The 18,217-nt window shown below is 43.8% G+C and overlaps 1 long non-coding RNA gene across 4 annotated transcripts; it reads right to left on the bottom strand.

Annotated features, from left to right (window-relative positions):
• Positions 1 to 3,247: 3,247 nt before the first annotated feature.
• Positions 3,248 to 7,631, bottom strand: LOC103561762 (uncharacterized). 4 transcript variants are annotated; one of them, XR_011524693.1, is made up of 5 exons: positions 7,466 to 7,631; positions 7,067 to 7,203; positions 5,728 to 5,844; positions 3,592 to 3,776; positions 3,248 to 3,521 (listed from the first exon to the last, which is right to left on the bottom strand). It is a non-coding gene; the product is annotated as an uncharacterized lncRNA (long non-coding RNA). The 4 variants fall into 4 exon arrangements; XR_011524695.1 differs by having other exon boundaries at positions 3,248 to 3,495; XR_011524694.1 differs by having other exon boundaries at positions 7,067 to 7,190.
• Between the last annotated feature and the right edge of the window lie 10,586 nt (positions 7,632 to 18,217).

Genomic DNA, 18,217 nt, shown 5'->3' with positions numbered 1-18,217 from the left:
TTCTTTGATACTGAGCGGTGCTGGGTGGGAAGAAGAGTGTAGCTCATAGATGGCTGACAGATTACATAATAAGACTAGTCATTTTGAGGATATTTTTAGTATTTGAGGATATATGTGTGCAATTACAAAAATATGTCTTGTGCTTCCCTTTAATGACAGAATCCTAGACCTGGTGCTTAATGGTTTTGGACCAGGGTGCCATTTCTTCTTAAGTTTTTTTCTCTTTCTTTTTTTCAGATTGAGATATAATTGACATATAACTTTATATTAGTTTTGGGCGTACAACATAATGAGTCAATATTTGTTTATATTGCAAAATGATCACCACAGTAAGTCTAAATCACCACACAGTTACAATTTTTTTCTTGTGACGAGAACTTTTAAGATCTACTCTGTTAGCAACTTTCAAATACACAATACAATACTGTTAACTATTGTCCCCATGCTATACATTACATCCCCATGACTTATTTATTTTGTAACTGGAAGTTTGTACTTCCGACTAGCTTCACCCTTTTTCACCCACTCCTCACCCCTCCCCTCTGGCAACCACCAATCTGTTCTCTATATCTATGAGCTTTTTTTTTTGTTTCTTTTTTTAGATTCCACATATAAGTGAGATCATACAATATTTTTCTGACTTATTTCACTTAGCATAATGCCCTCGAGGTCCATCCGTTTTGTCACAGATGGCAAGATTTCATTCTCATTTATGGCTGAACAATATTCCATTGTGTATATATATATGTAATATATACACACCACATTTTCTTTATCAGTTCATTCATCAATGGACTGTCAGATTGTCTCCATATCTTGGCTATAGTAAATAATGCTGCAGTGAACATGAGGGTGCAGATATGTTTTTGAATTCATCTTAACTTTTAAACATAGGGATGAGAAGAAATGGTGGCTGGACTGCAATGACATGACCCAGAGGGAGGAGAAAGTCAAGTCCCGCTGTGCTTCCCCCAGCTGGGACCACTGGTGGTCCTTCTGAAGCTGAGCTGGCCCCTCGTTTGCAGGCCCATTCATATCAGAGAAAGATGTAAGGGGACCCAGCTGAACACTGGGTCTCAGTAGAAGGTCACTCTGGTTACTCTTGGGCACCAGTTCTGTGACATGAATTTCTGTTTGGTTCCAAAGAGCAGATCTCCTTCTACCTTTTATCTGAGTTCCCATGTCTGGAATCCTGCCTCATCCCTGTGCCTGATGTCCTGGTTTGGGATTTGCATAGCACCTTGGTCCATTTAGGAGTGGCAGAGGGCTTTAGCCTTGTCACTTCTTATCCAGGGACTGGAGGCTTTCCCGCCTGCTCCTGATTGAAGCAAGTGGATTCTAGATCCCTCTTGGCAGAACTCCCAGATGCCACCTACTTACCTGCTTCTCAATATCACCTGCCCTAGATTCCCAGCTAATGTTGGTGCCTCCTGCTACTTTCTGTGAGATTCCCATGCCAACTCTTTGCCTATCTTTCCCAGACCCTCGGGACAGTCAGTTTCATGCTGGTCAGGACTTCCTTCTGGGGTCCTCAGTTGGGTTTCTTTCCTCAGTGCCTTCACCTATCCAGCTAGAAAGCCTGGTTCCAGATCTCAGTTTATCAGAGCACGTCTAGCCCTTCCATGGAAAAGTGGGCCGTGCCCAGCCTTATCTAAAGATACGTGATTAAGGATCTGTCCCCATTCTGGTTTCTGAGATCACAACGTTTCCCTGGAGAAGCAATTCCCTGCTAAATTGTGAAGGCAGTTGCCACTACTTCACCTAATATTGGGCGATTGTTTTCCTTGGAAGTGGCGTAAAACAGGTTCTTCCTCATACACAAACCTTTCTTGGCTTCCTGGTTGCTCTTAACATGCAAAATCCATGGTTTTCCCAAAGCTTCCAGTTAGGAGGACATAGAAAGCTTAAAAAGGGATGGAGAGGGGCTGCCCTGGTGGCATAGTGGTTGAGTTTGCACACTCCACTTTGGCAGCCCAGAGTTCACAAGTTCGGATCCCAGGTATGGAGCTAGCACTGCTGGTCAGGTCACACTGTGGCGGCACCTCACATAAATAGAGGAAGATTGGCACAGATGTTAGCTCAGCATCAATCTTCCTCAAGCAAAAAGAGGAAGACTAGCAACAGATGTTAGCTCAGGGCCAATCTTCCTCACACACACACACACAAAAGATGGAGCAGGCTCTGCTTATCATATAGTTGTTTCCACATGCAAATTCTTCCTTGTCACAGTGCTGATAATCAAAGGGAAAGGTCCAGAATGAGTATTTGAAAAAGTTTCATAGGAAGAGCCAAAGACCCTTTGTAGGGGACTTAGGAATATGTTCCATTTATCCTCAAAAGAAAATGGCTTGTACTTTCTTTCCCATAGGTGAACCATCCTCGAGGACATGGTGGGGAAAGAGTTGGTCTATGGGGTGGGAAGAAGAGTTGCCTAATAGCCACTATAAAATGTCAGGAACAGAGAAGATTCAGGGAAGAAGGGAAATTGACAATTTCTAAATATTTATAGCTTGGAGCTCCAGCTGAACTGGGAATAAAACTCCCTGCCTTAACACAGCGGTCCTCAATGGTACTATCCCTCAAGAGGACAGGCAAAGCAGTGGAGGAGTCTTCTCTTTGGCCTTGTGGTCATACTTGGCTTTATAGCCTTGCTCTGCCACCTTGGGGAGGCTACTTAACCTCTTGTGTATATGAGAGAGAGAGACCGACCTTGGGAAAGTGAACCTGGGATGGTTACTTAACCTCTCTGAACCTCAGTTTCCCTGTCTGTGAAATGGCGCCATCAACAGAACCCGCCTCTACTGGTTGTTGTGAGATTTAAATAAAAAGCTCCTAGGATGATGTTTGCCACAGAATAATCTGGCAAAGATTAGCCATAGCCTTCATACCTATAGTAGGTAGTATCCCTCCAGGGGAAGATAGTAGGTTGTATGGCACATCCTTATCCAGTGAGACCCTCTTTTCAAAATACTCCAGCATCATGTCTTTGTCGGAATTACTCTGATCAAGTCTCAGAGTCTCCGCGCCTCCAGCCATATCTGCTTGCATCATCTAACTCCCACATTCCCACTGCCTCAAGATGGTGCCCACACTAGGGCCCTGGGTAGGAATAAGTTTGGTTACTTGGCGAATATAACCACTTTACTGAGCATTCTCAATTCAGAGGGGCACACACATGAAATAGTTTTTTCATCCATGATAGTACCCTTCTGGTATTGTCGAATCTCTCATCTCCCTAAGCGACAGATTTTTTTTTCTTAAAGATTTTATTTTTTTTATTTATTTAATTTTTTTTTTCTTTTTTCTCCCCAAAGCCCCGCAGTACACAGTTGTATATTCTTCGCTGCGGGTCCTGCTAGTTGTGGCATGTGGGACGCCGTCTCAGCGTGGCTCGACGAGCAGTGCCATGTCCGCGCCCAGGACTCGAACCAACCAAACACTGGGCCGCCTGCAGCAGAGCGCACCAACTCCACCACTAGGCCACGGGGCCAGCCCCTGAGTGACAGATTTTTAAATGACACCTGACGGAGATTCCATACTTTCTAGTCACTTTCAGTTAAGATTCTGCCTAGTTTAGAGCCCTGGTCTCACCTCTGATTCTAAAGTTCTCTCCTTTACTGTTGGCCAGGTTGTGGCTGGGGAACGCAGTGGGAAGGCGAGTGTGGTCTCCACTTTGCTCTTCTCCCTCCCTCTGCCCGGAGTGGAGGAAACAGTGGTCAGCTTCTAGGAGACTGCCTCCTCCTCCCCTTTCCTGGGCTGAGCTGTGGTCTCTTGGCCTGTTGGGCAGAGAGGAGGGAGGAGGAAAGGGTCAAAGGTCCATTACTGCTCCTTCTGCGGGCTGTCGCTGCTCACTATGTAACACAGTGTTCCAGTAACTTAGGCCTCAAAACAAATCATTCCAAAATGTGGTGGGTTTAAACAATGACAACCTTTATCTTCAATTTGGGGCAGGGACCAGCATGGTTGCCTTGTCTCTGCTCCACTTCACTCAGCGGGGGAGGCTCACAGGCTGGGGTTGGACTATCTGAAATCTCTCTCACTCCCTCCTAGTCTGGTGGTTGATTCTGGCTGTCAGCTGAGATCTTAGCTGGGGCCATTGGTTGGAACACCTGCATGCGGCCTCTCCACATGGCCTGGGCCTCCTCACAGGATAGTGGCTGGGATCCAAGGACAACCATGAGAGAGAGAAAGTGCCAAATGGAGGCCATGTTGTTTTATCACCCAGCCTCAGAAGTCACACAGCATGACTTTCACAGTGTTCGGTTCCTCAGGGAAGTCAGAAATTCACCTTCAGTTTCAAGGGGAGGTGACAGAGAGTGATGGGGAGTATCAAGGTTCTGGAAGTGCATGTGAGGCCAGAATATATTGCTGTGGCCACTTTTGGAAAATATCATCTACCATGACTGATGGTCTGTGTGTCAGACATCCAAATGGTGCCTCGTGAAGTACAAGGATGAAATCTTCAGTGGGCCCTCAGGAGCCGGCTCCCTGCCTAGCCCCCTGTCCCTATAGATCTTCCCCAGCAAGACCTCCTTCCATTTTTTTTGCTGGGTCCCTTGGGTGAGACCCATCCAGAGAACAAGATGCCAGCCTCCTCCTGTTACTGGCGTCTGGGATCTTTGAGGTACTGTGCTGTGGGCTGGGGGTGTCCTCCAGAATTTTGAGCCTCCCTGTCCTTACTTTGGACTCCAGTCATCAAACAGAATTCCAGTCCACATCTGGTCACACCAGCACAAAAGCACCTGGGTCTGAATGAGGACATTGGTGCCCTCATCAAACAAAACCCTCATCAAAACAAAACCCAAAAACAAGCCTGTGGCCTCATTCCCAAATAAGCCCAGGCGACAACCTTCCCATGTCTGGTATGCAATGCATGGGCATTGGATTAAGATGGCCCTGGTTCCAATCTCATCTGTACCACTTACTGTTGGCCTGGTTACCTAACCTTTTGGAGCCTCCATTTCTTTGTCTGTAAAACTGGAATTATGACAGCATCTATCCCATTGGGTAGTCATGAGGCTCTAACTGAGTTGACCCACATAAAGCCCTGGTACAGTGTCTGGCACACTGTGAACTATTGTGGTTAGCTAGTAATGTAGTTGTTATCATTATTGTATTTTTTGACTCACACACATTGGACACAAGATGAGTTTAGGGCTCTGGGCTGTTGACTGACCCTTGGACTTGAGCTGCATATGTGGTCCCACCCAGCAACTCTTCCCTGTCTGTATGCCAATGACAGGGCAGCCTCTGTCTACAGCACACAAAGGTGGCACGGATATAGGAGAGCTTAGTACAACTCCAGTGGCTCTGACAGGCACCCAAGAGGAATAGGGTGGTCCTTCTTCACCCTTTAAGAACCAAGGTAGAGAAGACAATGATAACACTGGGCTGTGTTCCCAGGTCTCGTCTTCATTTGTGCAGGCTGTGTACAAATTTTGCAAGACCTTCTTTGAAATTCTGGGATTCAACCCTAGGACACAGTACCAAGCCTTCTCTGATCATCAGAGTTTCAATCACAGGCAAACTGAGAGTCATTTATAGCAGTGCCTCCCCACTTTGCCTCTGCTATTGGCCAAATGGCAAAGGAGAGAGAGCACATGGCACAGAGATGCATCTCAGAGTTGGGCTGGAACCTGGAGAACAGCTGAACTAACCTCAGAGATTCCTCTAACCATCTGCGTAGTTTATAAAGGAAAAGGATCATCTTTGCTCCAGGGAGCTTACAGTGTAAGGAAGCATATTGTGGATGTACAAACACTCGTAGGCAGCACAGGGTGGCTATCATTCACCGGCCACATGATCCTTAAAGCTTCTGGCTCCAGGATTCACAGTCTGATGATGCTAACAATCGACGACAGGTACCGAATGTCGAGAGAAAATAAAGAAGGGTACAGGAGAGAGCTAATTAGAATTTTTGGAGGAAGGGAAGTGAGGCCTTCACAATAGGAACAATACTTGAGAGCTTATAAATAGCATTTTATCAGGAAGGTAATGAAAGATCTGAGTGTAGGTTGGTTAAAAAAAAGATGGCAGGCAGGATTCAGGTGCATTCAAGGTGAAGACAAACAAAAGACAGTTTTAGTAGTTTAGGCAGGAGATGAATGGAGACCTGGTACAGAGGAGGAGCTAGCTTCTAACTAAGACTTCGTATGAATTTATTTCTATATGCACGTGTGCAAAAGTTCTTTGCAAGCTGCAGAACCCAGTAACACATTCGTTGTCATAGAAAGGTAGTCACTAAAGGATAGATTGGCGAGAAGAGAGGAGAGCCAGGATTTGACAGCAGCAAGAAAGAAAAGAGAAGGACTGGGCTAAGAGCGGCCAAAGCAGAGCTGAGAAGTTCCAGTCAATCATACAAGTCAAAGCCATTTGAATCGAGCAGTGGTGCTGGACTTAAGGGACAGAGACGGAGAGAGAAAGAGGAGAAAGCTGGGAATGACACCTGTTGGGTGGGTTTGGTATTTTGGGTTATAAAAGGCAGGATAAAGAACTGGGAAGAACTGGCTAGGACAGAAATTGGAACTCAGGTAATGGCTTCAGGTGGACATATGCAGGTTTGAACGCAGGGAGATCAAGCCCAAGAGGAGGCAGGGACTAGAGAACTTGGAGGAAAGCTTCAATGATTCTATAACACATGCCCTAGCCTCTGTGATTCCACTGGTGGTAGAAGAGTGTGTATGTTACATGCCATTTCATACAGTTGGTCAACATAAGGCTTCGTCTGGTGCCCAGGGAGTGCCCCATTGGTGATACCCAAGGGCAGACCCATAGTCCCAGCATAGTGCCCTTGTGGCTCACTGTCTTGGCTTCCACCATGTCTCTGAGACACAAGGCTGTCTCCCGGGTGCCACCTGCAAGGGGGTTACAAGTTGGAACAAGCTCTCTGCACACCTTGCTTTTCCGCCAAATGGGGAGTCAGGGGCAGAGTGGAAAGAGCATGGAATGTGTGGTCACCTGGCTGCTGCCTCTTCCTGGGTGTGTGGTTTCCTGCAGGTGACTTGATTTCTCTAAGTGTCAACTCTCCATCTGTAAACTAGGGGCGATTTTGGCCACAACTACTTACCCCGCTGTCCTGAGGATCGTGTGGAATGGAGGATATGATGATGCTTTGTGAACTGCAAAGTACCTTATAGGTGCCAACAACCATCACGATTCTTTAAATGCTGAAAACTGCGTTTCTTCTCACCCTGCAAAATAAAACTAGGGGAAAGATCCTAGAAGATTTATTTGGTGTGGGTATGAATTAAAGGGGAAAAAATAGCACTGTTTCAAGAATTTTCCCAAACTGTCCATTTTCACTCTCAAAGAAGAGACAAGTATCTCAGAAAGACTGTTGTCCAGGGGCTGCCTCCCCACAGGCCCTGGAACACAGCCGGTGCCTGACCTGCAAATGCTCCCCTGCTGAGCCAGGGAACAGCCAGATGGCCGCTGCCACCTCCCTCCCTGTGCAAACATCTCTCACCCGGCAGAGTCAGCAGGCCTCCCAGGGAAAGGCGCCTCGGAGCTGCTTCTGTGTGGTGTAGCTCAGAAACGAGGAGCCTGCGCGTGGGCTCTGGACTTGGGTTAGGTTTTTAATCCGGGCCCCTGAGCAACAGGGTCATCTATCTTGGCTCCTTCTCTCTTTGTGTAAACAGGGCTGGGGGCCCATGTGCTTTGAGCACAGCCAGGCCCCTGCCTTCACTCCTCCCCGTGTAAACACAATACAAAGAATCTTTGTAACTATCCTTTGCAGCTGCCCAGCTCAGAGGCAGGGAGCCTGCATCGGGAAGGGGGTGAGGGGGAGATAAGGGGTGCTGGAGGAGCCAAGGGCAGGTGGCTAAGGGGTGGGGCCGACCAATACCCCCTGTGCCATACAGTATGGAGAAGTCAGCTTTGCTCAGTGTCTGACCACGAGGGAAGAGGGTCTGTCACCTGCAGCAGAAGCCAAGGGAGTGCGAGAAAAACGGGGAACAGTTTTTCCCCCTGATGTGCCACAGCCCCAATGCCTTCCCTACTGTAGCATTTCAAGTGTGGTGAAGGAAAGAACTGTCTCCTTTTCAGGCAGTACAGGGTAGAAGAAAGAAAATCATGTGGAGGGTTGAGAAAACAAATTGTATTCCTGCCGCTACCCTGCCTCCATACATTTAGCTGTGTGCCCTTTGGAAGGTGCCTTAACCTCTCTGAGTTTCCTTGTCTAGATACATTGGAATTATACTATCTGCCATTTGTTGAGCCCCCTTGATGTCACAAGGACTTAATATATGTTAATTTTTTAATCCACACAACTACCAGTGAGGGAGGGGTGATTATCCCCATTTTAGAGATAAAGAAATTGAGGCTCAGCAAGGAGAACTGACTTGCCCCGAAAATACACAATAATAAGTGGCAGAAGCAGCTCTTTTTTCGGTCAAACCCCTATTCTGCCCCTGCAACTAAGCAAGGTGGGATTTCTTTCTTTGATGATTTGAAAGCTGAGACCAAGCAGTTACTGGCTGACTTGAAACAGTCTTTTCTGCTCGAGACAGATTTTGCCTCAGATAAGCTCAAGGTCTGGCAGTCAGGGCTCTGTCCCAGAGATGTCTCACTGCACTCATTTATCACCTTGGTTAAAATCCAGAGAGAGAGAACAATCAACAACTTGTTCCACCTGCGGCAGAACTTGGCAGGAACGCTTGGAATCACCGTTACCACCTTTTCCATTCCAAGGCAATCCATAAATGTCTAAATTTCCATGGCACACCTTGGAGCCGGCATGAGGGAGAAAGAACCAGTAACCCTTATACCTACAGACAGAAATTAGCGCTGGATACCCAAAAATTGACTCAAAATGGATTAAAGACTTGAATGTAAGACCTGAAACCATGGAACTTTTAGAAGAAAACATAAGCAGTATGCTCTTCGACATCGGTCACAGCAGTATTTTTTCCAATATCATGTCTGACTGGGCAAGGGAAACAATAGAAAAAGTAAACAAATGGGACTACATCAAACCAAGAAACTTTTGCACAGCAAAGGAGACCATCGACAAATCAAAAAGACAACCTAACAATTGGGAGAAGATATTTTCAAACCATATATCACATAAGGGGTTAATGTCCAAAATATATAAAGAACTCATACATTTCAACAACAAAAAAAACTAACAACCCAATTGAAAAATGGGCAAAAGATCTGAACAGACATTTCTCCAAAGAAGATATACAGAATGGCCAACAGGCACATGAAAAGATGTTCAACATCACTACCTATCAGGGAAATGCAAATCAAAACTACAACGAGATATCACCTCACTCCCATCAGAATGGCTATAACTAACAAGACAGGAAATAACAAGTGTTGGAGAGGATGTGGAGTGAAGGGAACCCCTGTATGCTGCTGGTGGGAGTACAAACTGGTGCAGCCACTATGGAAAACAGTTTGGAGATTCCGCAAAAAATTAAAAATAGAACTACCATACGATACAGCTATTCCACTGCTGGGTATTTATCCAAAGAACGTGAAAACATGAATGCATAAAGATATATGCACCCCTAGGTTCACTGCAGCATTATTCACAACAGCCAAAACTTGGAAGCAACCTAGGTGCCCATCAAGGGATGAATGGATAAAGAAGATTGGTATATTTATACAATGGAATACTACTCAGCCATAAAAAAGGATGAAATCTGGCCATTGTGACAACATGGATGGACTTTGAAGGTATTATGCTAAGTGAAATAAGTCAGAGGGGAGAAAGTCAAATACTGTATGATCTCACTCAGAAATAGAAGATAAAAACAACAAACAAACACATAGAGACAGAGCCTGGATTGGTGGTTACCAGAGGGAAAGGGGTGAGGGCAAAAGGGGTGATTAGGCACGCGTGTGTGGTGATGGATGGAAATCAGTCTTTGGGTGGTAAACATGATGTAATCTACACAGAAACTGAAATATAATGATGTACACCCAAAATTTATATAATGTTATAAACCAATGTTACCACAATAAAAAACAAATAATAATAATAAAAAAAAGAAAGTAGCACTAGAGGCATTGCTGAGGGGAAGAGTGAGAAAGGTTCAGAAGCCTTTTTTTTTCTTTTGAGGAAGACTAGCCCTGAGCTAACATCTGCCACCAATCCTCCTCTTTTTGCTGAGGAAGCCTGGCCCTGAGCTAGCATTCATGCCCATCTTCCTATACTTTACATGTGGGATGCCTTCCACAGCATGGCTTGACAAGTAGTGTGTAGGTCCACACCTGGGATCCGAACCCGTGAACCCTGGACCGCCAAAGCAGAACGTGCGAAATTAACCACTGTGCCACCGGGCCGGCCCAGTTCAGAAGCTTTTGACGATAAACTCTTGACAATGATATTCCGGGACATGGGTTGGCAAATTTCCACCCGTGGCCAAATGCAGCTCACCACTCCTTTTTGTATAGCCAGCCGTCTAAGAATTGTACGTTTTTAAATGGTTCGGAAGAAAATTGAAAGCAGAGTAATTGTTCATGAAAATTATATTAAATTCAAATTTCACTGTCCACCAGTAAAGTGCTTTTGGACTGCAGCCACGCTCCTTTGTTTCCATAGAGTCTCTGGCTGCTTTTGAGCCACAGCGGCAGAGTTAAGTAGCTGTGACATCAACCATGTGGCCTGCAAAGCCTATGTTTATCATCTGGCCCTTTATAGAAAAAGTTTGCTGTTTCCTGTTCTAGGAAAACTCATGCACCTGGGCAGGGCTTGGGGCGTCTCACCGTTCCCCAGCAGATATTCATTTAATCCCTTGTTTTCTTATAGCTCCCACACCTCAGCTGTGCCTGGTGTCCCTGATCCAGCTGGGTCTGGTTGGTAGCCTGAGAGCTGTGGGCTCTCAGACCCATGGTGGATGACTGGCTCTGCCCTTACCCCTCCCACCCTTTAAGGTCAAGTCCTTTCCTCTCCCTGTTACTGAACCTCTTAATTCTCAAGTTCATGTGCCAAACACCGAGACATCAGGTGCTTGGAGACGGAGAAAGGTTTATTTGAATTGGCCGAGAAGAGAAGGTGGGAGCATGGGTTCTCTCAAATCCACTTCAAGGAGAGAAGGCAGCAGGGGGCTTTATAGAGCTAAGGGACGTGGCAGGACGAGTTTCAGAGAAACAAAAGGGTAATTAATCGGTGTACATTTCATGGTCACTAAGATGGAAAGAGGAGTCTTAGTTTTGTCCACTTATGATATGACATTGTGGCCTGTAAAGTTCAAAGAAAGAACTGAAATAGTCTAGAGAAATGGAAATTAGGACCAACATGAGATGGAAAAATCCTTTCAGTATGCAGACTCAATTGGAGTCATACCCACGCATTATATAAAATCAAGTGTGGTGGGCCGGCCTGGTGGCAGAGCCGTTAAGTTCACACGTTCTGCTTTGGTGGCCCGGTGTTCACCGATTCAGATCCTGGTCCAGACCTATGCACTGCTTGGCACTCCATGCTGTGGTAGGCGTCCCACATACAAAGTAGAGAAAGATGGGCATGGATGTTAGCTCAGGGCCAGTCTTCCTCAGCAAAAAGAGGAGGACTGGCAGCAGATGTTAGCTCAGGGCTAATCTTTCTCAAAAAATAAATAAATAAATAAATAAACAAAATGGATTCATGGATGTGAAATTTGAGGATCCAAGGATTTGCAGAAATAAAAAAGAGGTCTTATGCGAAGGACTAAGAATCAGAATGCTCCTGCATTCCTCAACAGTAACACTGGAAGTTAGAAGACAAAATTCCAAGGGAAAATAATTTCCAAATTAGAATTTTACACCCAAACTAAAAAAAGAGTTATGAAGGGAGCCAAAAAGACATTTTCAAATATGCAAGGTCACAGAATATTTACTCCACAGGCACTCCATCTCAGGAAGCTTATGGGAGGATACGCTTCACCAAAAGGAGGAGTACAAAAAGAGAGAAATGGGATCCAGAAGCAGGAGAGGCAACACGGGGGTGGAGGTGGGTCAAAGGCTCCCCAGGGTCTGTTGAGGGGAGATCCTGAGACGACAGCCAGGCCATTCTGAGGCAGGAAGAGCGAGCTCCAGGATTTTTCTAAAGAGTAAAATATATGTCTGTATTCAGATTCTTAATCAAACTGTTCTCAAAACCCCAGGAAGACATTTTGTTTTAGCCCTATAGAAAAGGACATTTTTGCATTTCTTAAAAAATTTTTTTGTTTTGTTTTGTTGTTGTTTAGCAGTTTTCAAAAGTCAACCACGTCCTTATGTTTTCCCACATCATTTGTCATTTGTGCATCTACTTGATAACATGAGAAAGGACCGCTGATAAAGAATATTCCGTCATCTCTGGCTTTCTCCGGAATGCAAGATCGTACTACCCTCTTGGTTTAAATGCTTTAATTTTACTCTTTCACATTATATGCAGCAAAACTCTCCAAAACGCACAGACCCCACAGGCTTCCCAGATGGCCTGGGGCCTGTTCTAAAATGCAAGCATAGCTCACGGACAGTCATGCTTCTGGGCCAACTGTGCCGAAGCAGCGATTAGTCACTCTGTCATCCCGTGCACTGTTGGTTGAGAACTTTAAACATGGCTCTTGTCTTCATGCTGGGTAGAGAGGAAGATAAGAGCCTATATCTGAGGAAGGATTTTAGCGAAAAGAGCCTGAGATTTGAAGTCACGCTGTAGCTGCCGAACTTTGGCAGCTGTCTGCACCTCGGTTTCCTCAGTAAGACACTGTGTACGATAATTCCAGCCTTGCAGGGTTGTTCCGAGATTTGAAAGTGATCAGCTCGTGGATACAAAGCATCTAGTGCCATTCCTGGTGCCCAGCAGGTGCTTACCACTTTGTGGCTGTTACGCGTGTTAATGTTTCATAGATTCCACAGTGCTTTCATCTATCCTTTCTTGGTGAATCTTCAATGAGCTGGGAGGACAAGATTTATGTCCCCATTTAAAAACAGACAAGACCAAAGCTAAGCAACAGGCTAGGACTATGGCATAGATCCTTTGGGACATTGTATTTCTGATTACTGGGCAGTGCTCTAACACAGATAGAGCCCCTGAGAAGTGAACTTTCTTGAAAGAGCAATCATCCTCGATGTGGTTTTATGTCCTGTCCCACTTTCCAGCAGCAGAGCCATGTGGTTGAGAACAGACTGTGATTACAGACCTGCTCCCAGAAAGAGGGCATTTTAATGCTCCAGCTGGGACCAGAAGGAACAAGTGATGACCGAGGACAGAGTGGATCCATGAAACAATGTTTTTATAACCACTGCCCAAAAGGAAATTGGAAAACAAGTATGAATCACTTCGCTCTTGTAAATATGTTTACTACATAAATGGTGTAAGAAATATCAGGGCAGTCTGCAATAAAGTTTGAGAAATAAGGACTAAGGCCCAAGCAGGGGGTGGAGTTTGTTTGTTTTTATTTTTAAACAGGCTTAGATTTCCTCTTTGAACATTACAAAGTAAACATTTGTGTCAAACCAGGTTTTTAAAATGGTGTATGGAAAGGGTTGTACCAGGATGGCATTTTAAACAAATTCAGACTTCTCCAGTCACTTAGAAATAAATATAAAACTTCAGAGACTATTATAATAACTGACATGAAAGAAGGATTCACATTTAATTGAGCAAATTATCTGCGTATATAAGGCTCCTGTTTACTTTTTCTTTTAAAATAAGTGTACAGTGAAGTATCAATTAAAAAAAAGTTACATAATTAGGATCATTTCATGTAGGGCAAAGAACCCTCAGGATGTCATTGTATAAAGGATGTTCACAATGTTGACCAAGTCAGAAGAAATGAGTTAAATCATATACACACAGGAAGGTGTTATAAATTTTAGAAAGATTTCCACGCAGAATGATTAAAAGTGTTATTTCTCACAACATTAGCAAGATGCCAATAAATGTGGGTTGAAGGAAGAAAAATTATTTATAATAGTAATGTATTAGAAGACTAAAATGCTAACATATAAATGGCTATTTCTGATATACAATGGTAATTTATTCCAATATTCCATTTACAGATTGGCTCTTGCGAATTTGGAGCTTATTTTCCCAATTAAACAGTGCTGTAGGCATTAGCTATGCTCTCACAAAAGCATAGCTAAAGCATAATGTAGCTAAAACGCTGTACCTGCAGTAAAAAATAGAAGAAAACATTATTGCAATTCTAGCACTTAAGTACAGAAGGAAAACACTAAAATTGGGTTAGAAACACTACTTTATTCATTTTGGATGCTAGTATTTGAGGATTAGAGGACTACCGAAGAAAGAGATGATGTCTGGGAGATACTGAGTGAGGAGTCTGGGCTTTCAAGTAGTTGAGGTGCTGGGAGCACCCATGTAATTCCACTTTGATACTTCTGGTCTTTTCTTTTCTTTTTTTCTTACAGATTGGCACCTGAGCTAACATCTGTTGCCAATCTTCTTCTTTTTTTCTTCTTCTTCTCCCCAAAGCCCCCCAGTACATAGTTGTATATTCTAGTTGTAGGTCCTTCTGGCTCTGCTGTGTGGGACACAGCCTCAGCATGGCTTGAAGGGCAGTGCTAGGGCCGCCCCGTGCAGGATCCGAACCGGCGAAACCCCAGCGCCACCGAAGCATAGTGCATGAATTTAACCACTTGGCCATGGGGCCAGCCCCCCTTCTCTTTCCTTGATACAGTTACATCTCTGGATTATCTCTGGTCAAATCAGCAAAGATTATTTTTAAGTTCACAGGTGGAATGAAGAGGGTGAGAGGAAAAAGCACAGCATGTTTCCTAAGGTAAAAGGCAAGTGTTGAAAGAAAGCACCCTTTGCAGGGACATAAAGAGGAGGTTGTGTGAAAGTGGGTCTGGGATGGTGTGACTGAATGGTGAGCAGTGATGGGCAGGAAAAGGCAGCAGTGAGTACGTGGTTTCCCTGAGGTGGTGAGGAAGAGATGCCGGATCAGACAAGTCCTTGAGCCTTAACTCTTGGTTGCTGGTCAAAGCCTTCAGGGGTGGTGGATTATGTGTGTGTGTGTGTGGTGAGGGGAGGTATAGGGGAGGGTGGAGAGAGAAGGAAGCAGGTACGTCTGGCCACCGCACTTACAGGACATTTGTAAACCGGGCACCTGTAACCCGTATTGCTTATATTTCAGTCTCACCCACCCCTCCCCATTTCCCCCACACACTTTCCCAATTTCTGATAACTGTGCATCTCTGCTATAGAAGCAAAAATTATTATCCATCATATCCTCTCCTGAGAAATTAAGAAAAGTGTAGCTTGAGGGGTTATAAAAGGACCAGAAGAAAACAATGACCAGATAGTCTGTTTTGCTGGAGTATGTGTTTCTGGAGGGTGAATTAGCTCATATACACTTGGTAAACAAGGGAATGATATTAGCATAGTGTGAAATCGTGTGGTTTCACATGTTTTCTCAGCATATGAATGTTTTGTGCCACTAAGCAACAGAACCTGAAAGCAAAGCTCAGCAACAAAACTGAGTTCGGCAAGCTGTGGGGCAACCGAGTACAGCACACATCCCTTTTTCCCTCCTGTTGGTGGCCTATAGCACAGTTGGTCGAGTGCTGTATTTTGGAAAGGCTTATTGTACAGTGGTCCCTAATCTTTGCGTATTTGCCTGTGTCTCTCTAGCTCAATAGTCTCTACCTTTCCTCACAGCCCTTCCATCAAGACACCTTCTCCTTTTATTTTTCTCCCCATTTTATTGAGATATAATTAACATATTACATTATATTAGTTTTAAGTGTACAACACAATGATTTGATAAATGTATATATTACAAAATGATCACCACAATAAGTTTAGTTAACATCCATCACCTCACATAGTTACAATTTTTTTCTTGTGATGAGAACTTTTAAGATCGACTCTCTTAGCATCTTTCAAATACAGTCTTGTGTCACTTAAAGATGGGAATATATTCCGAGAAATGCGTTGTTAGGCAGTTTCGTCATTGTGCGAACATCATAGAGTGCATTTAAACAAACCTAGATGGTATAGCCTACTACACACCTAGGCTATATGGTACTAATCTTATGGGACCACCATCATATATATGGTCCATCGTTGACCAAAATGTCATTAAGTAGCACATGACTGTATACAATACAGTATTGTTAATTATAGTCACCATGTTGTAAATTACATCCCCAGAACCTATCTGTCTTATAATTGGTCAGATCCTTTTGACCACCTTCACCCATTTCCCCCAACCCCCAGCCTATGGCAACCAGCAATCTGTTCTCTGTTTCTATGACTTCATTTTTTTTTTAGATTCCACATATAAGTGAGATCATATAGTATTTGTCTTTCTCTTTCTGATTTATTTCACTTAGCATAATGTCCTCAACGTCCATCCATGTTGTTGCAAATGACAGGATTTCCTTTTTCTTTTTATGGCTGTGATAAGCAAACAGCAAGCAATAGGATATATTGGAGAGTATGCGGAAGCCATTTGGTGTAAACCTAATTTGGCCTGAATTTGTTTTTCTAAAAGGGCCTGATGTGGCCGTTGAGCATGCATTATCTATCTGCTTTAAGCATTTGCTATGTCCCAAAGACAAGAATAAATGGCCTTAAGATAAAGATGCAATTTCCCCCACATTGGCATTTCCTTAAGGATAAGCATCTCTCCCTAGATTAGGAACCGATTGCTGTGCTCACCTGTGACCACCTAGCTTGAGACCACAGACCTGCTACCCTGCTGTGTCCACCGAGGCAGCAGACCTACTACCTGCTCTGTCCATTAATCGCTGTGCTGACAGAGCAACCTCATGATTATTTCAATAGAGACATTTCAATCATATGTGACACATGCTCTCTGATGGTATTGTAGGGGAGGAAGACATTTCCTCTACTCTCTCTGGGTTTGTCTGGCTGGAGAACGAATTAAATTCACATGAGACAGAATAGCAGGAGAAAATTAAACAAAGCTTTATAACATGTGTACATGGGAGAGGCTCAGGCAAGCTGAGCAACTTGCCAAAATGTCTGAAGCCCCTACCTTAAATATCATATTCAGCTAATGACAAAGGAGGATTTTGGGGGTGGAGGGGAAGTCGATCTTGGGAGATTACCACACAAGTACAGTAAACAAATGCAGATTGAAGTCCTTGCCTTTGGTATTAAGAGTTTCTAGAGATAAAGTCATCCTCCTCTTCTTCCTGGTACGGAGAGGGAGGGACCTTTATAGATGGAGATTTCCTTTACATTGTAAATGTCTCCTAACAAAGGGCAAGTAAACTCTACTTTTCAATTGCTTTCCTGTCTGCAATGTAACTAGCCCCAAATAATCATCATGCCAAAGAGACATATCTTGGGGTGGCCAATTCCAGGCTCCCACAGTATATAACCACTCTGTATGCCCCCACTGCTTTGGTGCCTTGGGAAAAGAAGGCCCCAGGCTAAGCTAGTCCTCAGATCTAGCTCATAATAAACTCACCCCAATTTTAATTTATAGATTCGTTATGGATTATTTTTGTCAACATCTGAATAATATTTCATTGTATATATATACACATACATACACACCGTATTTTCTTTATCCATTTTTCTATAGATGGACACTTAGGTTGTTTCCATGTCTTGGCTCTTGTAAATAATGTTGCAATGAACATGGGGGTGCAGATGTCTTTTTCAGATACTGACTTCATTTCCTACAGATAAACACCCAGAAGTGGAATTGCTGCATCACACGGTAGCTCTGTTTTTAAATTTTGAGGACCCTCCATACTGTTCTTTGTTGTGGCTGCACTGTTGGTGGCAGAAGTGCACAAGTTTCCCTTTCCTCCATATCCTCGCCATTTTTGGTCATCTTTTGTCTTTTTGATAACAGCCATTCTAACACATGTGAGGTGATACCTCATCATGGTTTTGATTTGCATTTCCCTGATGATTAGTGATGCTGAGTATCTTTTCATGTACCTATTGGCCATTTGTATGCCTGTCCTTTATTTTTTTAAACGCAAATTCCTGTATACTGTAGCATTCCTTTATTTATTAGGAATGCAATGTCTTTTTAACTGTGCTACCAATTAAAATTAGGATTGTTATTGTTTTTCTTGAAGTTCTGGTTACAAAAGTATAGTTTTGAGGAGTCTCTCCAACTCTGTTAGCCTTGGTCTTTTTGATGATTTTGTAGAACATGAAGTTTTTAGGAATGCATGTATCACGATACAGCACAACTGTATATAAGTTTGAAGAGGAAAAAGAATACACTTGATTTCGAGCCTGAAAAACACAGAAATTAAAGGAAAAAGCACTCAAAGAAGAAACAAAAATCTG

Source organism: Equus przewalskii, chromosome 12 (assembly GCF_037783145.1).
Source record: "Equus przewalskii isolate Varuska chromosome 12, EquPr2, whole genome shotgun sequence".
Taxonomy (NCBI): Eukaryota; Metazoa; Chordata; class Mammalia; order Perissodactyla; family Equidae; genus Equus; species Equus przewalskii.
The sequence above is the reverse complement of the archived record's forward strand: the minus strand, read 5'-3'. Positions and strand labels throughout refer to the sequence as shown.